The 25,270-nt window shown below is 43.7% G+C and overlaps 1 protein-coding gene across 8 annotated transcripts in view; it reads left to right on the forward strand.

The window, feature by feature from the left end:
• The first annotated feature begins 848 nt into the window (after positions 1–848).
• The window catches only part of RC3H1 (ring finger and CCCH-type domains 1), a 114,614-nt gene continuing 90,192 nt past the window's right edge, over positions 849–25,270 (forward strand). For 6 of the 8 annotated variants that reach the window (XM_053246339.1, XM_053246340.1, XM_053246341.1 and 3 more), the window contains exon 1: positions 849–1,392. The gene's annotated coding sequence lies outside the window, so the exon portion shown is untranslated. The remainder of the gene's footprint in view (positions 1,393–25,270) is intronic. The other 2 variants (XM_053246337.1, XM_053246338.1) reach the window with 1 other exon arrangement.

Genomic DNA, 25,270 nt, shown 5'->3' on the forward strand with positions numbered 1-25,270 from the left:
AAATAGGATTATGCCTATAATAGGATTATGCCTATAGTAAGTGACATTACAAAATTAACTGTGTATATGGTAACTGCTGCCTGTTTAGCTATAACCAAACACTGGAAAAATCAAACTGTGTCAATGGACATCTGGTATCAATTGTGAATGCCATAGGTTCTTGTATATGGTCCTCTGGATCCAGAGGACTAATTGTGTATATGGTAACTGCTGCCTGTTTAGCTATAGCCAAACACTGAAAAATTCAAACTATGCTGATGAACATCTGGTACAAGAACCTATGGCATATTGCACTCTCAGAAAAGCTAACATATTATTCAGTTCCATTCAAACCAGACTACGATTAATTATTTTTATTTAATTTGATCAGATTTTATTCTTTACACAAATAGGGAAAATTATGGTTGTTTTCCTACCCCAGACGATGGATTGATGAATTGGGGTTTGCCGTATTATGTTTTGCTGTTTGTTTTTGGATCAATATTGTTTATTAAATTTGTTTTAATAAAGAAAAATAAAACACAAATAATGAATGCAATAAAAAGCATAGCACCACTCCAAAATGAACCATACCTCAATTCTCTGCATGTTTACTCAGAAGTAAGTCTCGCTGTGTTTAATGGGTAAGGGGTGGCCTCTCTGTGAGGCAAGTGAGATTTTTGGGGTGCCAGCAAAGTAGCAAGAGGTAAAGAAGGGTGTGTGCAAGAGAGGGGTGGCATCTGATGCCCTACTACAAGTGCACAGAGGTCTGGGTCTTGCTCCCAGAAAAATGCGTGTAGAACTGCTGCCTTAATATAATCCTCCCTATAACCAATAGAAGGGGGAGGGGAGAAAGGAAAAGCCCCAAGCTGTCTATAACAGTCTTAAAATGGAGCAAGAGGGGTTATCAGAGACATACTGAGGTTATATAGACCGCGCGGGGGGGCGCAGTTTCAGGTTTTACCACGGGATACTGACACAAAGAAAGCAAGAATGGCTTTTATATTTTCAGTTTGATCCCCTTTCGCCTTTCGAAAAGAGACGAGGAAACAACCTCCGAGCAAAAGCAGAAGGAAGAGCCTCCTCTCGGTCTGCTGCTGCTGCTGCTGCTGCTCCGCCCTCTGGGAAGCAGGAAGGGGAGGGCAAGACGGGCTGCCTGCCGAACGAGCAATGCATTAGCAGCGACGGCTGCTTAGGCGAGGCAGGCTTGTGCGGCGGAGTAGACCAGCGAAGAGGCACCCAAGATGGCCCCTGCTGCAGATGCAGCCGTGGCGGCAGCAGCGGGCCAGACTCGGGTGGAAGAGGAGGCTGCGGCCAGCCGGCTCTTACTGCTGCTTCTTCTGGAGAAGGAGGCGGTGAGCGCGACGGCCGCGTTCGTGGCCCGCAGCTGAGAGGAGCTGTTGCTGCCGTGAGGTAAGCGAAGGTCTGCCGGCTGGTGGCAGAACAATAGGGCGGAGGCTCCGGCCTCTTCCTCTCCTGAGCTTTGCTTGGGGGAAGGCGAGCAGGGAGGGAGGGCCGTGTTTTTATCCTCCGACGTGAGGGCTGGTTAGCTGGACTTCGCCATCGGGCTCGGCGTGTGTTTTCTTCCTGTCGTTTGCATCATCAGTTACTCTCCGCCGCTCGCTCCTTGTATTTAGGCCTCAGGCTTCTACCGGGCTCGATTTCTAGCGTCCTCCGCACTGGTGGCTTCGCAAGAGGGCGAGGGGGAAAATGTCAGTCAGGTGTTGAAGGCCGGGATGGGGGAGTGGCTGATTTGTCGTTCTTCTCCCCGCCCCCCTCTTCATATATTACAGACTAAAGAATGGAAGAAATCCAATCTGATAAAATAACGTAAATTACGTGATTAAGGCCTCAATCCTGGATACGTTTGTCTGGGAATAAGCACTATTGGCCACGGTGTGAATTATTCACTAAATAAGCATGCCTAACCGTATGATCGAGCCTTACACGTACAACCCTGTGCATATTTACCTGGGCGTAAATCTAATTAATCGCTGTGGGAATTACTTCTAAGTAAACATGGATTAGGCTATATACACGATTTTATTGGGCGTGTGTTCGCTGCAGTAGTACTCCCCCAGCTCAATGTGCCAATGTTTCTATTTTGTATATGTGGGGAACTGGGAGAGATGATTGTACCGCTCCGCAGTCCTCCTTCCCTCATCGTTTTACTTGCCACCATCCCATCATTTAAAGGTCACACAAAGCGAGGGGACATTATTCTGATTTGCTCTCTCTCCCCTGCTCCACCAACTTCATGTTCGTATTAAGTGCGGCCTCTTGAATTATGTGCTTATCCTCCTCACGACCTTTTGAGAATCGGCTGAAGTAGTGCTCGCTCTGTGCACCCAGAAGAAAAGAAAAGGTGTTCAAAGTGTAACAACCAAAATATTGTGAAATTATGAAGATGCGCCCATTCCTGACTCTTTCTCATGTAAAATGGTATTTAAATGGGAAAGTATGCACTTTAAGTGTCATGGTTTAGAGGATGGGTAAGATGCCCTACAGTTTTTCCAGCAAAACAATAATTCTGTTTGTTCAGAATAGATCTTGAGCAGGAAGTGACGTTTGCAAAGAGATTACTAAGAAGCTAGGCAATTCTTCTGTTGAAGAAAATTGTTTAATTTGTTGCTCACATATTCTTTTCTGAGAAGATCCAAAAGCTGCAAAATTTTAAGAAAATGTGAGAATTGACTGGATTAGTTTAGATGATGGTTTTGGTTATTTAATCATGGGAGAGCATTGTAAAATACACTTGTTTGTGAAAATCAACAGGAAACTTGCTCTAATGTTAAGTGTAATTTTTAAAAACTGCACTTAGTAATGGTGTGTATAGAATTAGCTTTGCTCTTTGTATTTGTGTGTATTAAATATGTTGGTTACAGAATGGTGGATTGGGATTCACCAATATGTCATTTGGGACCTATGGATGGGATGGTAGGGTTTTGGTACTTGATGTTTAGATTTCAGTTTGCAGGATTTCAGTTTAGAATTAAGGATTAAATGGTGGGTTCCAAAGGCAATTATTATTTTGATTTTCTTAATGTGTTGCTTAGTATAGAATAAAGAATGCCTTATCTTCCATATGTCTGTTGTTAAAATAGTTATAAAGTTATCTTCCATCATTGTATGTATTGATCATGTTGACTCAAAATATATCTTTTTTTTTTTTTTGCTTTAAATTTTTATTGATTTTAACAATATCTTGAAAAATCTCATTACAAAAACTCAAAATATATCTCATTAGCTGACCTGGTGCAGAGTATCTGCACCCCTAGTTCTCCCTGTCTTCCCCCTGCCCCACAACTGATCCGTCTCCCTGCCCCATCTTCATTTCATCCCCATCCCTTCAGCCAGTTATTTCTCACCCCCACATACCTTCAGCCAGTTTGTTCTCCCCTCTCATGTCCCTTCAGCCAGTTCATTCTCACCCCCATCCCTTCAGCCCTGGTTTTGCCACCTGTGCAGCCACCTGCTCGACTGTCTTCCCCCTGAGGCGGCGGGCGGTTGGAGCCAATGTATACTCTTCTGCTTCCTCAACCGCCCTCCCTCCTTCTCAGGCTGGCTCGGAGAGAGGCTCCCCCTGCTGTGCTCTGCTGCCCTGCCAGGAAATCTCACTTTAGAGAATTATACTAGCCGACCCGCACAGAGCATCTGTGCGCTATTTGGGGCCGGCTGTTCTCCCCTCCCTCCTGCCCCACTCTCCCTCCCTCCTACCCCACTCTCTTTCCCACTCACCCCCTTTCCAGTCTCTCCGCTGCTTCCCCGGGCTTTGCCGCTGCCACCTCTCCCTTACCCAGGAGGGCCTGGCCTGCCATCCCGCCACCACCTCCCGCCCCCGGCGATCAGGCTAGACTTTGCCGCCTCCTCCCCCTTACTCGGGACGGCCAGTCCTGACGTCCTGCCGCCACCAACCGCTCCCAGCACCCAGGCTGGGCTTTTCCACTGCCACCTCCCTGATACCCAGGACAGCCAGGCCTGCTGTCCCACCGCCGCCTCCCACACCCGGCGGCCAGGCCGGGCTTTGCTGCCGCTGCCACCTCCTCCCCGTTACCCGGGACAGCCAGGCCTGTCATCTTGCCGCCGAGGCTGCCGTCCCGAGTAAGCGGGAGGAGGCGACAAAGTCTGGCCTGATCGCTGGGGGCGGGAGGTGGTGGCGATGTATACTCTTCTGCCCGCAAAACAACCTGAGGAGGCAGCCTTGGCTGGGCAGTCTCAGGCTGTTTTGCGGCCTGCTGCCACCATCCGCCGCCATTTGGCCCCCCCGAACTCTCACCCAATGCCAAGAGCTCTCGCGAAAGTTCCACTGCCAAATTCAGGACACACATGCCGGCTAAGCGTATTAAATATATAGATAGATAGATGTTCACAAAGGGACAATTTGAGATCAAATATGATTTTAATTAAATAGTCAAAATAAAGTTATTTTAGTGTTGATGAAAGAAGTATTACATTCTGTGTTCTTTGTTAAAGTTACTTTGACTTAGAGGTTTGCAAACTGGAAAAGAGTGCATTAGGGATGGGGAAGAGGTTATAAAAAACTTCAGGCTTGATTTTCCATTGCCAACTTGATGAGATATAGGAATGGGAGTAAGCAGGATGGGTGGTGAGATAGACAATTCTACATAAAGACAATTCTACATATTCAGAACATTATTTTTGTATTAATGTTGTTGTCTACAGGTTTAATGTCTGTTCAGTTTCCAGCAAATAGGCATAAGCTAGTTATCTTGCATAGCATGTTGCATACCAGATGTAAGACTTCATGACTGTTAACTGAACTTGTTTTGAATGGTATTTGTATTCTGGGGTGAAGTCATAAAGCTGCAAAGCTTTCCACTTTGCTTCTGCTGTTTTTTAAAGAGTGATGCCAGTACCCAGTTGAAACAAAACAAAGCACTGTGTTTGGCAGCCAAGGTCAATTTTTAGGCCCTAAATTTCGGGTACTGATTATTAAATAAAAATAGAATATTAATTAATTGAATTAAATCAAATTAAAATGAAATTCATTAAAATGAATTTAATTAAAATTAACTCTTGAAGCTCTGGCAGGCCAAGGCTAATTAAATTAAATTGGATTAAAATTCATAACCATTATGGCAAGAAAATTCATATGTTGATAACCACAAATGTGATTTTTTTGAGGGGGGGCAGCTATTTGAGATGGGGGTGGGTGATAGTGTGAAAATCCAAGCAGAATCATTTATTCCTCAATCCAGTTGGGATTTAGGAATGAATTTAAAATTGCTTGTACAAGAATCCTAATAGATATTTCATTCTCAGTTTTTAACTTGGTAATTGTTTTAGCTTCCAGAAATATAGTGCAACAAGGCTGCACAAGTACATCCTTTTGCCCAAGTGCTCAAGAGATCCTGGCATAGTGTTGGCTGGCTAAAACATTTCACAGCTTTTGGCACACTTTCCCACTGCTTTAAGAATGTAGCATGTGAATCATTAGGAGTCTCTTGCCCTGGCTCCCAAGCCCCCCTGTTTCTGTTGGGAGCTGCTGTGCTGCTGCAGAGGTGGGGGGTGCTGCTCCACAGAAGCAATGGGAAGGTGGCGCGCTGGTGTGGTGCCACAGCTCACCTTCCCCAGGTCCTGAGCCTCTGGAGAGCCTCTGTCAGTCAGGCTGGCACTGCTGCCACCACCCATCTCTCATGGGAGAGAGGGTGGCAAGGGCGGCGGAGAGGTGGCGCACTGTTGCAGGGCTGAGAGCTTCCTGGAAATGAGGGCTCCTGCCCCCAATGGAAGCAAGGGGATTAGGAGTCAGGGCGAGCAATGAGGGAGGCGAGCAGCTGGCCACTTCACCACTGTTCCCCCACCCCCACCCCGGGCTCCCAAGCCCCTTGCTTCCATCAGGGCTGGGAGCCTCCTGGGAATGAGGGTGCATGTGCACCCTGATGGAGACTTGGGAGCATGTGTGCCATTGTCCTCAGGAGTCCCACTAAACTCAGTGGGACTTGATGGTTAACTTGATGCATGGGAACAAGCTGTATTCACTGAATACAGGCCTATATCAACAAATGTTTTATCATTCTGTCTGCAAAAAAAGCAAATGTTTATATGACAGATTCACTCACCAATTCTGCTTCTAACCTAAATATTCAAGGAACAATTGATTGAGCCATTTTTGGAAGGGCGGTATAGAAATCAAATAAATAAATAAATAAGCAAGCAAGCAAGCAAGCAAGCACACTATTGCCTATAGGAATAACTTTTCCTTCTTCACTGTGGAGGAACCTAAGGGGTATACTCATGAGTCAAATGGGCCATAACCCAAAATTTGGCTTTAAAAAAGCAAAATCTGGCAACAGAGCTCCAACATCCCAAAATAGAGCTTCATCAACTTTGTAAAGCTTAATTGCTTTGTCAGTTTTCAGGATGAAATTGATTATCTTTAGGCCTGCAGAGGCTTGAAAGAAGAAGCCCAGAAAATTTGCAAAATGTTCCTTTTCTCTAGGATTTGGTTCCAAATATTCCAATTCCCATGAAAAATTGGGGAAAAGTTTATTCAGTAGTTAGATGAGTAGTTTAGAATGATGCATACTTTTAAAGGTAGTGTGCTTTGAAATTTATGCAGGTCTTCCAGTTTCTAAAGTCAGTGAAGCTGAAAGTGTAAATTCAGAATTGGAAGCTGTAGATTTTAATTAATTCTGTTTAGAGAAATAAACTCGATTTGCACTATTATTTTAAAGGATTTATTACTTTCTGAAATTGAATGGGATATAAATAAAATAAATGTGAGTTTGATGTAAGTAATCTTTTCTGCAGTTACTATGATACCTACAGCTTGTTCCCATGCATGTTTATTTAAACATCGTCCCACTGAGTTCAGTGGGACTTCATTCCAATTAAGTGTGCAAAGAACTGCAGTATTACTATATACTATGGTAAATGAATGCCAAAATTTATTGTAACTCATTGGATTACAATATATGTTTATTTTCTGAGCTTTTTCTCTAAATGTGACCTAATTTTCTTTCTGTGTAAAATTTCTGCTGTGGTCTACATATTGTTTCTAAGCCCAGAGAATATAACTGGCCTTTGTTTACTGTAATGCTGATTGCTTCATTTCTCAGGTTTCATTTAACTTCCCAAATGAACAATCTAAGATACCTTGGAGTGTAGCTCATAGCTCCATCTCCTAACAGTGGCTGTTGACTATCTAGATTTCTGGAAAACATGAAAGGTGAAGGCATTGGGAGGGAATTAGTGGCAACCAGGTGCTTCTTAATGAAAACAGTATATTGAATAAAAATGTTTCTAGGTGCTAACTTTTATACCCCATGATTTGGCTGACATTTTGGAAAATGACCCCTATGTTTAAAAACTTGCTGTAGAAGATGGTACTGTTCATTTTATTGTATTTTAAAATAAACAAACTTGTATTCTGCTTTATTATTCTAACGCAACAAAGCAGCTAACAATGTTAAAATATGAAACAATATAAAAATGCAATAAAACAACCTTCTTAAAGTGAACTTGCCTACAAAAAAATGTTTTTGCCTGCTTCAGGCAGAGTTGGGGTGGGTGCTTGCTGCCAACTGCTATCTTATTTTTAGTCTAGAATAAGGCAGGAAACTACCTGGGTCATTTCCTATCTTATTCTAAAAAGAAAGTGATTCACAGCAGCTAGCTTCCAGGAACACAACCAGGACTTGAAGTGCTGCTGAATCTGCCACTATCTGAGGAGGTGTGGTGCAAAAAAGAAGGAAAAAAGAGGAGTCCTGCCACTTGTCTGGGCATCAGCTTCAGGTCATTGTTTGCAACTATATGAATGGTTAGGGACAGGACTACAGGCTAATGTTCCACGTGCTGAAAAAGGTTTTTATGTGTGCAGTAGAAAGGGGGAGTGTTTGCTGATTTCTCTGACCCTCTGCAGGCCACTCTGCCTCCTGAAAGTATGTCTCTGAGGGTTGTGGAACCCTTAGAGACTTAGGTTTGGGAGACACAGAGGGATACAGAAGGTAGAGGGGCATGAAACTTTTTCAGCATCTACAGGATGAGGCTGTAGCCACTAAAGACAAGGAAAACAAATAACTACAGAAGAGACATCTCTCACTTCTCACTTATCTCAAAGTCCTGGCTGTGACCAGGATTGCCTTTGCACGACTGCACATTTGACTGAGCCTCTCCCCTTTCTGGCAAAAGCACTCTGGCCATGATTAGGAATGTGCACAAACCGGTACGGAGGCCATTCTAAAGGCCTCTTAACCAGTTTGAAGGAGGCGCTGGCTGGAAGATTCGATGCCGGGGGGTGCCTCTTAAAGGGTGGGGGAAGGTGCACTTACCCCTCCCAGTGCTTTTCCCACATTGGTGCTCCGTTTTTAGGGAAATCTATGGGGTGGCAGCATACCTCCCTGCCACCCCTTCCCCTGTTCTTGGCCAGAAGTATCACCTGCGCACGTTGCGCATGCAACATGTGCAGGCGATACTTCCGGCCAAGAAAAGGGGAAGGGGCGGCAGAGAGATACGCTGCCGCTCCATGGATTTCCGTAAAAATGGAGCGCCAGCGGGGGGAAGGTGGCGGGAGGGGTAAGTGCACCCTTCCCCACCCTTAAAGAGGCACCCCCGCCAGCACTGAACTGCACCTCCGTGGTTCTGTGCACACCACTAGTCATGATCACCCAGGTCTTGGTAAGGTTAGATTGCTTAATGTTCTGTGTGAGGCTGCCCCTGGAAAACATTTGGAAACTGCCATTGATGCAGAATGCTGTAGCAAGCATTCTCAGGTGATTCTCATGGCCTCTCAGGTGGAGCATGAAACCATTTTCCCCTGAGTAGGAGATCCTCAGATCGGGTGATGGACTGCGCATGCTCGAGACAGAACTGGAATCACGTGATTTGATTGTAGGCATGGTTGCCTCCCAGCCCCAGTTCCAGTTCTGTCTCGCTCAGGATAGGACGTTTTTTGGAGAGAGCTCTGGTCAGTCTTTCTATCGGATTTCCTGCCTTTTAAAAGGTGGGAGAGAGGGAGCAGCATGAACTTTCTGAGTGAGGGAATTCCACAGCTTAAGCATCACCAAATGAACAAGCGAAATTCCTCAATACTTGATATCTTGAAAGAAAAATCAAATTCAAATGTATAACATGCCAGTGTTTCATACTAAATTACATCTGTTGGTATTTCTGTCAGACATTTTTTTTTGTCGTTATAACCAAGGTGGATTTGATTTAAATCAAACTGATTTAAATCACGATTTAAATCACTAGCAGGGTGGATAAAAATTAAAAAAATCCGATTTAAATTTAAAAAAATCTGATTGAAATAAAAAAAATCCGATTTTTTAAAATTTAAATCGGATTTTTTAAAATTTAAATTGGATTTTTTTAAATTTTTATCCACCCTGCTAGTGATTTAAATCGTGATTTAAATCAGTTTGATTTAAATCAAATCCACCCTGGTTATAACTCTAAAAGTGTAATATCTGAATGTATTCCTGCGTCACTGTTTGAATATGTAGCTGAATCTGAATGAACTATATGTGTACTGATAGAATTGTTCTGAAATAGAAAATGATACTGTCTTAAACTGAGACTAATTTACCTTAGGGAAATTGTGTATTGGGAGCTGTCTTTTTTCCACCTGCCCCACTCCAGTGAATATTGTGACAACATTGTTCTACAGCAAGCTTTTTTTTTCAGGTGCACAACTTGGCACTATCTAGGGCAGCAAATGTAAAGTTTTCCTACTGATGGAGTGGGGTTGGTGTCTCAATGTAGTGGGAGCTGTCCGTTTGATGAACGACTCTGGAGTACTGTGGTAGCATAGAATGACCACCATGCAGAAATGTTTCCAGCAGATAATGGATGATGGTTACAACATTAAATCCAGCCCCACATGATAAGTTTATCCTCAACTGCTCCTTTCATCTTCTACTGCAATCTGTAGTAATTGTCTAGATCAGATATATAACACATGCAAGCTGGTGTAGTGATTAAGAGACAGAGCTGTGAATCAGGAAGTCCCCATTTGAACCTTGCCTTTGATATAAACACATTAGGTAGCCATAGGCAAGCTATTTTCTCGCAGCCTCAGTCTCCTCTCCCCCCCCCCATTACAGTATAGAGAGGGAATACTGACCTTTCCTACAGACTTGTAAGAATTACAAGAAATAACATGTGACACATTTGAACATTCAAAAGTGCTTGTTTGTTATCTCCAGTGAACAGCAACAGATTCTTAACAGATAAGTGACTGTTAAATGTAAAAGAGATTCACCATAAGTGTGCAGTGTTTTCCCTCATCACGTGCAAATAAGTAGAGTTTAGCTGGCTTTTTCTCCATCAGAATTTAATCAGCTGTGTGATTCTGAATAAAATGCTTATCCCTGAATAAAACACTTATCTCGCTCCTAAGGAATTCTGAAAGGCATTACTAAACAGCCATTTTACTATTGTTAAGGAATGGCTAAACAGCCATTACTAAACTATAAATATGGCAAGTCAACAGTAGGAGTAATTGGCCAACATCCAGACTAGCCCTGTACTAATCCACCAGGGTTTTCTATTACATGCCCACTCTTTCCTTTTGCAAGCTGTACATGAGCCTTGTTATTAAGCCCTTTGAAGAAACCTAGCCTCCCAATTGACCCATCTGCTCTGTGATTTGTGGGGCTAACAATTTTTTTTTTTGCCATGCTGTGGCCTCTGTGATTAGCAGTGGCTTAAAAAGTCCTGCTAACATTGAGAATGCTCCTAACAACTGCCTGTTCCCTGTCGCCATATTATTTAGTCTACAATGAGGGAAGAAATGATCCCTTCCCATAAAGGAGCAAGTCAGCTGCAAAAGCTGGAAGTTGAAATTCACTCGTATGGGAAGGAGGCACCTCCTTCCCCATACATTATGGGGAGATTGGGCATGACACACCAGGCAGTATGCCTTGGCACAAAAAATTGTTCTAGATTAAAACAATTTATAGGCCTATTGGCTATAGAGGCTTGGTTGGTGAAAAAGATGGGGAGAGAGCGAAACCCTGATGCCACACTAATCTGGACATCAACTCTAGGTCACCAGTGGCAACCAGGCAAGTGATTAGGTTCAATAATGTTATGCATCCCCCAGCCAATGTAGCTGGTATAACAAAGGAGTTACATTATCCTAATATTTGGCACAGGTCAGCACTTTTCACTAATTAAAGTTTCTAAATAGTTTTCAAGTGCAGCTCCATGTAGAATGTATTACAGTAATCCATCCTAGATAATAACTATAGCATGTACAGGTGAAACTCAAAAAATTAGAATATCATGCAAAAGTTCATTAATTTCAGTAATGCAAATTAAAAGGTGAAACTGATATATGAGATAGACGCATTACATGCAAAGCGAGATAAGTCAAGCCTTAATTTGTTATAATTGTGATGATCATGGCGTACAGCTCATGAGAACCCCAAATCCACAATCCCAGAAAATTAGAATATTGTGAAAAGGTTCAACAGTCTAGGCTCCAGGTGTCCCACTCCAATCAGCTAATCAATCCATAACACCTGCAAAGGGTTCCTGAGCCTTTAAATGGTCTCTCAGTCTGGTTCATTAGGAATCACAATCATGGGAAAGACTGCTGACTTGACAGTTGTGCAGAAAACCATCATTGACACCCTCCATAAGGAGGGAAAGCCTCAAAAGGTAATTGCAAAAGAAGTTGGATGTTCCCAAAGTGCTGTATCAAAGCACATTAATAGAAAGTTATGTGGAAGGGAAAAGTGTGGAAGAAAAAGGTGCACAAGCAGCAGGGATGACCGCAGCCTGGAGAGGATTGTCAGGAAAAGGCCATTCAAAAGTGTTGGGGACTTTCACAAGGAGTGGACTGAGGCTGGAGTTAGTGCATCAAGAGCCACCACACACAGACGGATCCTGGACATGGGCTTCAAATGTCGTATTCCTCTTGTCAAGCCGCTCCTGAACAACAAACAACGTCAGAAGCGTCTTACCTGGGCTCAAGACAAAAAGAACTGGTCTGTTGCTCAGTGGTCCAAAGTCCTCTTTTCTGATGAGAGCAACTTTTGCATCTCATTTGGAAACCAAGGACCCAGAGTCTGGAGGAAGAATGGAGAGGCACACAATGCAAGATGCTTGAAGTCCAGTGTGAAGTTTCCACAGTCTGTGTTGATTTGGGGAGCCATGTCATCTGCTGGTGTTGGTCCACTGTGCTTCATTAAGTCTAGGGTCAACGCAGCCGTCTATCAGGAGATTTTGGAGCACTTCATGCTTCCTTCCGCAGACGAGCTGTATGGGGATGCTGACTTCATTTTCCAGCAGGACTTGGCACCTGCCCACACTGCCAAAAGTACCAAAACCTGGTTCCATGACCATGGGATTACTGTGCTTGATTGGCCAGCAAACTCGCCTGACCTGAACCCCGTAGAGAATCTATGGGGCATTACCAAGAGAAGGATGAGAGACATGAGACCAAACAATGCAGAAGAGCTGAAGGCCGCTATTGAAGCATCCTGGTCTTCCATAACACTTCAGCAGTGCCACAGGCTGATAGCATCCATGCCACGCCGCATTGAGGCAGTAATTGCTGCAAAAGGGGCCCAAACCAAGTACTAAATACATATGCATGCTTATACTTTTCAGAGGTCCGATATTGTTCTATTCTTCAATCCTTGTCTTCTTGGTTCCATGTAATATTCTAATTTTCTGGGATTGTGGATTTGGGGTTCTCATGAGCTGTACGCCATGATCATCACAATTATAACAAATTAAGGCTTGACTTATCTCGCTTTGCATGTAATGCGTCTATCTCATATATCAGTTTCACCTTTTAATTTGCATTACTGAAATTAATGAACTTTTGCACGATATTCTAATTTTTCGAGTTTCACCTGTATGACCATGGCCAAGCCTCACTATATCAGAAATGAATGTAATTGATGTACCAGCTGAAACTAGACAAAGGCACTCCTGGCTGCTATCATCTGGGCATCCAGAAGCAAAGTTTGGTCCAGAGACATCCCCTAACAATGAACCCAATAACTTCGAGGGGAGTACAACTCTTATCTTGAAGAGGGTGACACATCGTCACTGGATCAGCAGTTCTTCTGTCCAAGAATACCCTGTCTCTGTTGTCTAGATTTAGTTTCAGTTTGTCCACATCCAAGTAATTCTGAACTAGTAGCCACTGGTTCAGAATTTCTATAGCTTCCCCAGACTGAGATGCAGAGGTGCGTCACAGAGCATGCATGGAAATCTAAACTCTGCTAACTAAGCAAAGAAGCACCTTTTAAAGTAGTGATTCTTTTATATTTAGCAGGGAGCTAGCAGTTGTCCATATCCAACCCAATGTTTCTGGGGTCTACCTTATGTTTCTTTTAGATAAAGAACCTAAATCTTTCAGTCAGATTTATGCTTCCAGCCAAGGTACACATACACAGTAGGGCAGATACACAAAACTCAAGATAGTTTCCCAAAATTTGGTTTGAGTCCAACACATTCTAAAATGTGTTTGGGACATAGAACTATTGTATTTATCTAAACTGTTTTGAGAATTTTTGTTGAAAAGTGGTATATAAATATTTGTAGTAAGAGTAGAGATAATGATGGCATTCAACCCCCCCGACCCCTGATTGCCTCCACTGGTGTAATGTAGGTCCTTAATAGTATAGGGAACAAGCTGTCAACATTCATTAACTCTGCATGCCTCAGATAGGGAGGAAAGGGAAAGGTCTGGTATCTTTTCCTTCTCTTCTGGATTACTTAGACACAGCTGTACTCCTTGCTGGTAGCTCCAACCACCACCACCAAAACCCTTTTCAATCTCCTACTCAGCAATGCTTTGACTGGCCTGAAATAGCTCGCTACATGTTGGTAGCCTTGCATGACCTCCCTGCTAGCTCATGAGAGGCTAGAAAGGCATTTGAATATCTCTTTGGACTTGTCTTGCCATCATAATAATGGTGGCAGCACTTCTAGGCCTGGCCTTCTCTCCCACCTGTCTCCTATTCTTCAAGTGGTGTGTAAGCTCCAGCTGTCCATGCTCCATCTGGGACTTGTTTCCCCAGGCAAATATTTACCTGTTTTTACTTTACCTCCAGTCTCTCTGGGCTTCCAGGAGGAAGCCGCTGCCCATCCTCCAACCTCCTCCAGCTTCCTCCTCCCCCAGGCTCCCACCTTCGGTCTCTCTGGGCAGCCGGTTGGGAGCCTCCGCCTGTCCTCCTCCCTCCCTCCTTCTCTGGCTGGAGGAGGAGGCCGAGGCCTGGCCAGGGGGAGGGAAGAGGCGGAGGCTGTGTGGTGGTGGCGCAGCCGGGGAGAGGGGGAAATGGGGGAAATGCTTTCCTTCCCGGCTGGGGAAATGGGGTGGTGGGCAGTTGGGCAGCGGTAGCAGGCACAGCAGAGACTGCGCGCCTGCCAGAAACGGCTGTGCAGGGGCCTGGGGGTTGGTGCACTTTAAAGGGAAGCCTGGTCCCTATGCAGTGTGCATTCCAGTGGGAATCTCCCCCACCCCTTTTTTATTTTGTAGTACACCACAAGAAAAACTCTGTCAATCTTGCAGGGTAGAAGTAAGAAGAAGAAGAAGAAATGATGATGTTCCCTGACCTTAATTTCTTGTCCTATATTTCTGCTAAAATGCTTTGTATTAATACTAACGCATCTACAGTTTGTACAAAGTCATGATGGCTTTGGGAAGGACTAGTGAAGTCATGGCTCTGATAGTATTGGTAATAATCAGTTTATATAATTTGTAAAAAGGTTGCAGTAAGAGGACAGCATAGCAGAAACATTATCTAAATAGCCAAAAATCTGCTTCATTTAAGTAAGAGATGAAATGATAAAACCTGTGTCAATTGAATTTAACTTGCCATAACATGGTTAGTGGGGCTGTTGCTATTTCCATTTCAGTAGAGGACGAATGGATCATAGTTAAGTCATTATGAGGCGCTTAACTTGGGCTTTGTTCTTACAGCCAATCACTGAGCTTGCAAGTAGCTGCTTATTTGAATAACCAGCCATATATAAGAATACATCCAAGGGCAAGGTAGTGGCATTTTCAGGCAGGCAGGGACTTTGGCTGTGTGAGTACAAAGTTAAACAATGGCTGCTACCACCTGGAGAAGCAGGAGAAAGAGTCAAGTGCGCCGAAGATGGCAAAAACGGTCTCTGCGTAGACAGAGAAGACCCAGAGCGGGAAGGACAACTCGAAGACGTGCAAAATATAACCATGCGAAGAAGCGCTCTGCCAAAAGTAATGCCAGGAGAATGCAGAAGCTGCAGCTCGATGGTGTTCGGATGACCAACGAGGCTCAAAACATCCTGCACTTCTGTGTCCATGACCTTTACAAGAAGGTCTCCTTGGCGGCTGAGCGCTTGAGGAAGAAGAAACGCCATGTGTCCATTACCGTCTCAGATGTGAGAAATGCCCTGAAAAAGATCATGCCAATGAAGTATGACAGAAAGTCAACATCCTCCATCTCCTGCAAGTGCCGTTAGAAAGACATCTCTTCCCTTGCCTTTGATCAGATTAAGAAATAAAAGGTAAAGGGGGAAAATCACCAGCCTGAGAGAAAATCCAATCAATACTTTGCCTGCCTGATAAAACACTACCTTCAAATTTCCAAACAATCCTGTAATTCTTATTATTAGATCAACTTCACCATTAGCAATGAGCTCAAGGAAGGACTGAGTCTGTCATTGTGAATATAATATCATGATGATTATCATATTGCCCTTGCAGGCTGCATCAGTGAAATTGATTATTTGCTGTTGGAGGGAACTATCAAGTCATGGAATATCGAGGACTCTGATCAGCTGCTGCTTGGCATGTGAGGTGTTCACTGCAGGGTGATATATTTCCTCTTTCAATAAAACAGGATCTGTGCAGGATAATTCATTGTAGTCTGTGTCTTTTATACTGGGAACGGCTGATTCTTCAGAATTATATGTTTACTAGGAAGAATGGTGGCTCATCTAGTTTGTGGAGACTGTACCTTCATAAGTTGCCATCTTCAGAGCTTGTAATACCTTTGATCCTTCTCATTGTGTGCTTTGAATGACAACTCATTGCGTTAAAAGGAAGCAATGACAGAGTAAGGTGAAAGTGACTATCATATACGCTGCAGAGTGTGTAGAATGTGGTACATGTTGGCATTTTATATTTTAGTAGACGTTACTGTATCGTCTTTTTAAGAAGTTGTGGAAGAGTGCATTTTGTTTGGGAGACTTGCATATGGGTGTATATCTAAATTAGTTCTGTAGACACCTGACAAAGGGCTGTTTATGTGCCAGCTTTCTGCAATGTCTATTAGCTATGTGACAGATGCATTTTAAAATTGTGATCAAGTTATGGTTGGCAGTGGGTTTTGCATTTTTGTGCCTGTGCTTCTTTTGATATCCTCATTGTTCTATTAGGTGGAAGGTACTACAAGCTGGAGAGGCAGACATTTTTTAAAAATGTAGTGCATGGTTGAATTGTGAACATCTCAAGATGCATTGGACAAATTTCAGAATTCCTATTTGTCCCAGATTAAATTCCATAGGAAATGGCACCAGAAGAATGGAGATTCACATATTCAGTGGTTACTTCATGGAATAGCATAAGCATATACTCTGGTGGTCAGCCCAAGGGATGGGCACCCAAGTCATTTGACTCCACAACTGAAATTTTATTTGTGGCAGCCCTATACTTCCCATGCTAGTGCTTTCTCTCTTTCCTAAGGAAGCTTCTCTCTCTTCTCAGTACTTTCCAGAGTACCTTGTAAGATTTATTGCTTTATTCAGTTCCATATTGTGAAGCTCATATCATACCAAGTTGATCTCCTCCTCTTAATAAAGTAACTGATTTAGTAGAGAAGGGGAATACAATTGCTATTACACAGATTTTCTTAATTTTTGGTGTAGTACTATATAATGTCCTTATAAGAAAACTCTGGATATTAGATCTAGGTGGTGGTAATAGTAGTAGGTAGTATTTGGTCAATTGATAACTATACAATTAGTTCAGATCTTAACCAAATTGGAAGGAAACATCTAACAGCATTTTTGAACAAGTATTGTGTTAGTAGGGGTAGTTCTATGCAATATGTTCATTAATGAAGAAATACAGCATGCTCCTCAAACTTGTGGATGATGATATGTTGGGGAGGAGGCCTGAAAACAGAACTGTGGCTTAACATTTCAAAATGATCCAAAACTGGAGAGCTCAAAAAGAGAGACCCCATTTGGGAATATTTTATTTTATTGAGAATATTTTATTGAAATTCCTGTACCTGGGGATAAGACAGGCATGTGTGCAAAAGGCAAACAGTGCACCAAAAACACACACACACACAAAACCACAACTTGGTTGCCTGAATGAAAACAGGATTATGAGATGTAAGTAAAGTAAAGTTGTGTTGTCAAATCAGTGTCGACTCCTGGCGACCACAGAGCCATGTGGTTTTCTTTGGAGTGGTTTACTGTTGCCATCTTCCACACAGTATGAGATGATGCCTTTTAGCATCTTACTATAAGATGCTGAAAGATGCTTCATCTGAACTGGAGGTGTCCAACAACTCCTCTTATGTGATTCGACTGGATCAGTTTCAGTTTGTGACTCCTGAGGGTGTGGACAAGCTGCTTGGAGCGGTGAGGCCTACCACTTGTTCTCTTGACGCTTGTCCAACATGGCTTGTTCTATCTAGCAGGGAGGCTGTGGTAGGTGGCCTGGTAGAAATCATAAATGCTTCCCTGAGGGAGGGCAGGATGCCTCCTTGTGGAGGCAATCATTAGACCTCTTCTAAAGAAGCCTGCATTAGATCCCTCAGAGTTGAGCAATTATTAGCCTGTTTCCAACTTCCCATGGCTGGGCAAGGTAATTGAGAGGGTGGTGGCCTCTCAGCTCCAGGCGATCTTGGAAGAAACTGATTATCTAGACCCATTTGAAACTGGTTTTTGGGCGGGCTATGGAGTGGAGACTGCCTTGGTTGGCCTGATAGTCTCCAATTGGGAATTGACAGAGGAAGTGCGACTCTGTTGGTCCTTTTGGATCTCTCGGCAGCTTTTGATACTATCGACCATAGTATCCTTCTGGAATGTCTGAGGGTATTGGGGGTGGGAGGCACTGTTTTACAGTGGTTCCGCTCCTACCTCTTGAACAGAGTCCAGATGGTTTCGATTGGAGACTGTTGCTCTTCGATATCTGAGCTTAAGTATAGTGTCCCTCAAGGTTCCATACTTTCTCCAATGCTTTTTAACATCTACATCAAACCGCCGGGAGAGATCATCAGGGGATTTGGAGCTGGGTGTTACCATCATGCTGATGACACCCAGATCTGCTTCTCCATGTCAACTTCTTCAGGAGCTGGCATATCCTCCCTAAATGCCTGTCTGGAAGCAGTAATGGGCTGGATGAGGGAGAATAAACTGAAACTGAATTCAGATAAGATGGAGGTACTTATTGTGCGGGGTTGTTACTCCTCTACTGATGGAGCTTCACTGGCTGCCAATAGGTTTCCAGGCAAAATACAAAGTGCCAATTATCCTCTATAATAAAATGGTTAGGTGTGATCCCGTGTCTCCCCGTGTCTTTGTTGGCCGTTCTGGGCATGCACAGAGTGCATGCCCAGAACGTCCGAGAAAGATACGGCCACAGGCACCAGGTGGCCATGTTGGCTCCCGTAAAGGGGGAAGGAGAAGCGGGAAGCGGGGACCGGGGAGGGCAGCGGCGGGAACGGCCCTGCCGCTGAACCGAGAAGGAGAAGCGGGGACATGGAGGGGGGAGGAGGCGGCGGGGGAAGCCGGCCGAGGCGGTGGCAAAGCCGCGGCCGAGGCCTGGTGGCGTGGAGCAAAAACGGCAGCAACGGGACCGGCAGAGGCGGCGGCGGGTCCAGGCCAGCCGCAGGGAAAGAAGAGGCGGCGGCGGGTCTGGCCCGCCCGCCAAAAAGAACAGGGGCAGCGGCGGCTGCAGGGAAGGGAAAGACACCAGCGGCCCGGGCACAGGAAGGCCAGAGGCGGCCACGAGGAGGGCAGAGGCGGGGGCGGCGGGTCCAGCCCAGCTGCTGGAAGTGGAGAGGCGGCGGCACCGGGTCCGGCTCGGGCGCCGAAAGCAACAGAGGCGGCGGAGGAAGCCGGGCGAGGGGGAGAGGGCGGGCCGAGCACGGGGAGAGGAAAGACAGCGACAGAGGCCGCCCTACTAGTGCCCGTTATTTTAATGGGCTTGAAAATACTAGTAACTTATAAAGCCCTAAACGGCTTAGGCCCTGGGTATTTAAGAGAGCGTCTTCTTCACTATGAGCCACACTGCTCATTGAGGTCGTCTGAGGAGGTTTGTCTCCAGTTAGCGCCAACTCATCTGGTGGCTACACAGAGACAGGCCTTCTCGATTGCTGCCCTAAGATTGTGGAATGCACTCCCTGCTGAGATACAATTCTCCCCATCTCTGGCAATTTTTTTTTTTTAAAATCTGAAAACCCATCTTTTCACCCAAGCTTTCCCAGCTTTTTAAAACTGTCTTTTTAATTTTTATGGCTGATTTTAAGTTGTTGCATTGTTTTAACTTTTTATGTTAACTGCCCAGAGATGAAAGTTTGGGCGGTATAGAAGTTTAATAAATAAATAAAATAAATATATTGCTGCTGCCCCATATAAGTGTTTACCATCGTCTGGGAAACATACCAGTGGGGATTTGAACCAGCAACCTCTTGCTCCCTAGGCAAGTTACTTCCCTGCTATGCCATTAGGTGGCATATTATGAGATGTGTGCCTTTATTATGCTGTATACCTGCCTTCTAAAAATTGAACCTTCATCTGTTCCTGAATACGTATTAAGGTTATATTAGTCAACAAGAATGTACTTTATATACAGTATAAGTATAAGTGTTTGCTAGTCCACTGAAAACCAAAGCAATATTGGTTTGAAATTATGGGTAGGTGGATCAAGATTAAATTTAAGGAAAAAATGTTCTCATGAGGGGTTCAGCTATTTATTAAATAAATTGCTTTGTAGTTCTGTACTTTTTAGGTGGATTTGGGGTTTTTTTTGGTGACTTTATACCATATTCTCGCAAATAGGAGGTGGCTCTGAATGTAAGATGATGCCTTAGAAGAATAGAGGTTATACCGGTATTTCCCCAAAGAAAGAGGACTCTGAATCTAAGACACCCCTGTTCCCCATATTTAACAGGCTAGAACTAGGAAAATACCTCATCTTAGATTCAGGTAAATACGGTAAACCGCCTCAGGGAAATTTTAGATCTGATATAAGTAGGGCAGACTGCTTAAGGAGGTTGTTCAACCCTTTTTCTTGTTTGTGTTTTGCTTAAAAAAATTGAACTGTTAACCACACTTTCCTGTTTCGAGAACTAGAAATCCTCAAATTGTTTTTGCTATCTCTCAAAATGACCTTTGTAAGGACTCAGGGCATTTATATACCTGTAGTGGGTAAGCTGAGCTACCTTGACATGAACAATCTGGTTCATTGCCCATAGTCTTGCTGCAGAGCAAGTTCTGTCTTCCTAAACTCACTTTCTTTAGTGTTGTTACAAACAAACCTAACTAGTACTAGCAGCAATTAAGTCAAATGAGGATCAGTTATAGAGAAGCTCCTGAATTATTCTGCCTTCAAGTAAGTACTGTAGCAGAGTCTCTTTAGGGTGTTAATGTGTCCGAATCATTCAAGGGAAATGGGGGCAGAAGGAGTTATCTTTTGTAAAATAGTATTGCTTTACATTTCCAATAATGTGGTTGAAGCAAGTAGAGCAAATACTGTAAATATTGGCATATTAGCAATTATCTAGTCATGTGTAAGAGTTACTGAGCCTTTTCCTCTCTAATCAGCCTCATGAAGGTAAAGACAGATTGCTTCACAGAAAGGAAGACTTGGAAGAAGCGGGGAGCATGCTGAAACTCCCTTTGGTCCTAGCTTCCCCTTTTCCTAATCCCCAGTTGCTTTGACTTCCAGCCAGGTAGCCAGTGGCAGCTATTGCATTCTGTGCTAGAAACAGGTTGGAACTGGTAGTTAGGCCTGAACAGAGGAGTAATTGAGGTTTAACAAAAGGAGGCATTACACAGGGCTAGGAGTGCGCATGGACTGTGTGCAGCAGTTCAGTCTGAATTTGGACCAAACCGCTGCTCTGTGAACCAGTTCGTGAGACCGACTGGCTGGTCCGGTCAAACCAACAAACCAACTCTAACTGGTTCAGAGTGGTTCATGATCGAACTGCCCAGTTTGCAGCGGACCAGTTTGACTGCGAACCATCCCAAACACACCCCTACACAGACCTCCTCTCTTTTCAGTCAGTCAAGTTTTATTTACGGTCCTAGACCAAACAATCCATACATACAAAAGCCAAAACAGATTTATAGAACTCTATAAATTCTCATTATACATCTTAAAAGCAATATAACAAAATTTAGCTACGGAGTTAAGATTTGAAACATCCTCATCAGAAAGCAGAGATTTAACAAGTTGTTCAGCAGATTAATCTGTCTGTTTACAGACCAAAGGTAAAATTAAATGCTCCCTCAGTTGCCTATGTATTTTACAGAATAATAAAATATGTTTGATAGTTTCTATTTCCCCACTACCTCATCTACAGTAGCGTTCTTCCAAGGGAATACCATTGTATCTCCCAGTTAATAATGCAGAAGGGAAAGAGTTTCTTCTGGCCCTTGTAAATGCCCAACAAAATTTGCTGAGTGTAATGTGGGACAGGTAATTCTCAGGGGAAAGATCCCGTCTAGTTCTTACTCCTTTATAAAATTCTGTTAAAGAAGCCCAGTATTTTTGTATGTAATTCAATATCTGTCAAACATTGTTTCACAATTCTTTTAGCATTTACCAGGTCTAAATCCAGCAACTATTCAGGATCTGATTTTGATGCTTTATCTCAGAAATATCTGGATTTTATACAAATAAGAGGGGAGGAGAGAAGGGATGGAGTGACTAAATTTGCAGCACCTACTCAGATGTTTCAGGAAATATGAACAGGTCATATTAATATTCATAATGCCAAAATGAGCAGGTGAAAGTAGACTGAAGATAGAGGGGAGAAATGGCCAAGGCTGAACGCTGACTGAAAAACAAATAGAGAATGCTCCTTTTTGCATTTATTTCTCTTAGCAATGGACGATGGACCACAAAGAAAAATACTTGATCACTAAGTCAATTATTAAGATGCCACTATGACCATATAGACCTTGAAAACATAAAAGACTACCATATATAAAGGACTGGGATGAGACTACACATGACTTTTAAACAACCAATAATCCACTCCATACTATTGAAGATGAGACTTTTTTGGCTTTTTTCCAAATCTCTCTGGTAAGATGAAAATGTTGTTCCTTTGTTATCTGAAAGTTTAAAAGCTACAGCTGCCAATTTTGACCATATACCCAGGTACCATTCTGGCAGTATATTGAAAACAAAAGCAGTATCTTATAGAGAAGGTCCTTACCTGCTATGCTGCCTCCCCGCTGCTTTTCCAGGTGCTGCGCTCACTCTACCAAAGACTGTGTGCAGCTGTGGCATTGTTCCGTGTACAAAGCCTATGCACAGCATTGGCACACATGTGGCTGCTGCGCATGCATGGTGTTGAGGTGCGTGCTGCTGCATGCCGGCTTCTGGGAATAGTGCCGCAGCTGTTAATGGCCTTTGGTAGAGTGAGCACTGCACCCGGAAAAGTGGTGGGGTGGCAGCGGAGCAGGTAAGGACCTGCTTACCTGTTTTTAAAGGAAACTGTTCCTTGTCCTGCCGAACCAGTTTGGTTGCGGGCTCCCAAACCAGTCCAGTGCTTCCCAAAGGAGGTGCTGAACCGGTTAGGGCACATCCCTATTGTGCATCTAACACTGTCTTCAATTTTGAATTGGGGTCTATCTCACTAGAGTCTCGGGCCTGTCTAATTAACTAGATATGCCTTGAGCCTGATCCAGCAGGGTTGTTGTTATGTTCTTATTAAAGTGAGCTAAAGTAATCCGTACTGTCTGGGGAACTTGGCAAAGAGGAGGTGGCTCTCACCTCATGCTGAATCAGTGGCAATTTCTGGTGACTGCATTTGTGGACTCCTCAATGTGCATTTGACATCTTTAGGCGGTAGTGGTGGTTAATACTTGCTTTCATTTATTGCAGGGTTTCTTAACCTTGGGCCCTCAGATGTTGGACCACAGCTCAGCCACAAAGGCCATGTCTGGGGATGATGGGAATTGTAGTCCAACAACATCTGGGGGCCCAAGGTTAAGAAACCCTGATTCATTGTATTATGCTTGCCATTGTTTGAGTCCAGCATAGTTTTGCATATGAAGATTTGACAATAAAACATACCAGCAGTGTTCTCTCTATTTGTTTTCACCTGTGTGTGGAATGAGTGTGTGGCACGCCCTCAACTCCTGTGTGTGGCTTCCAGCGGCATCTGGTGGGCCACTGTGCGAAACAGGATGCTGGACTAGATGGGCCTTGGGCCTGATCCAACAGGGCTGTTCTTATGTTCTTATGAGTTTTGTTCTGGGTGGCAGTGTCAAGGCAGTCTGTGCACACATGCATTCAGAGTGGGGCCTTCCAGATTCAACCTGAGCGAGATCTAAAATTAACTGAGCAGACTTCAAAAAAACTTTTGAGTGTGTGCACTTAGAGTGCACACCTTAGAGGGAACACTGCATATTGGTCATAACATGGATGTTTACAGTCTGTTATGACACAACAGCCCAAGTATAGTATCACGCAGAAGTTGTGGTACTGTTATGTTGAAGTAGTTCTAAAAATAGTAATTCAGGAAGTTACTGGCAAAGTAAGCAGTCATGGACAATGTTCTCATTTTTCCTGAAATGAGAAATGTAGATTCTGGTCAACAACTAGTTTTCTTGGTGGGGGGCTACTTTGAGAAACAAATAAGGGACCATGGGCCAGTGCCTCAGTCCCTCAGTGACCTGCTCGGCATGGATTCAAGTGTATCCATACCTCTTTTGTCTACAGGCTGAAAACTTGGGGGCCAGGTTGCACCAGTCATGGAGCTGGACCTTCAGTTGCTGACCCTTTTGTAGAAACATTGGGAGCTAAAAGCTTCAATGAAAACAAGGTATTTCTTAGTCCTGCTTCTTGATAATGACCACTTCAGTGGAAGTCTGTCAGAGCAGGGAAACAATAATACATAATAAACAAACTGGGTTTTCAGTTTCTTCATTGCAGGGTTTAGATGTGTTGCTTGAGAATATTTCTGATAGTACTGCAGTAGGTTATGGTGAGCAGACAGTAATAATACAGGAAATCCGTGGACTGGCAACACATTTGGTTCCTGAAAACTGTGTCTTTAGTTTAAACATCTCTTTTTGACACCTATTTTCCCATAGGAAACAATGTTATAAAAGGGATTTTGATTCCTGAACCAAGGCCAGATACCCATTTTATTTTTTCTTCTGCTGTCAATATGGTAGCCACAGACATAGAACAGAGAAAGTTGATGGTGGAAAATCAGAAGTTGCTCGCCCTTGCCACCCACTCCCTTCCCAGTCTCTGCTTGGTTCTTTCTCACTTTTTCATGGAAGGAAGGAAGGCAACTAAGTAGGGAGGCAACCATCATCATTGCCGCCGTCTCCTCCTCCTGTTTAACAGTTAGACAGGGAAGGAAGGAGGGTGGGCAGGAAGAGGTGGGTGGGTTGGGAATGAGTTGGGTTGCCTTCCTTTTGCTATCACAGCCCAGCAGCTGAGCCTGGAAAAGGAAGGGGAGTGGAAGCGGTGGCAGTAGAGAGAGCCTTTTGGACAGGCGAGTCAACCAATCTCTTCATTGCCTTGGATGTAGCTGCCACCAGGACTGTCAGTCTCAGTGACATGTGAACCTTAGGTGCCATTGTTGCCACTGCCGCCGCCTCTAGTCCATGCTCTAGGACTCCACTGCTATCTAGTGGAGCTTTCCCTTCCGAGCACAGTTGTAAAGTTGAAACACATCTGAAATGTTGAAACAAGGTGGTAGTTTACAAATGTCTTAAGTGTCATTTGTCTTAAATTGAGGACAGCCTGTAGCTAGAACTTGACCCACAGTCTTAGAAGTATATTCCTAGAGGGTTGTTTTAGGTTATGCTCCTCTTGCAATATACCTTTTAATAAACAGCTGCTACACAGTGAGAAGGAATTTAGGAGACACTTGCAAACTAGGGCAACTTGTCAGTCTCCCTAGTTGCTAGCATTTCTGGCTTAACTAGAAGATGATTCAGCTGGCTGGATTAGAACATCGTTCTGTGTTGCAGATTAAAGGAAGAGAGTTGTGAAGACTTGAAAATATACTTTTTAAAGATTTATTGTTTTGGATTTAGACATAATTTTAAATCCTGTTAAGTAGTATGAGAGAAGGTACAGTGTGTAAAATGTTGAGTTCTGTCATGAAAC

This window comes from Hemicordylus capensis, chromosome 4 (genome assembly GCF_027244095.1).
Source record: "Hemicordylus capensis ecotype Gifberg chromosome 4, rHemCap1.1.pri, whole genome shotgun sequence".
Taxonomy (NCBI): domain Eukaryota; kingdom Metazoa; phylum Chordata; class Lepidosauria; order Squamata; family Cordylidae; genus Hemicordylus; species Hemicordylus capensis.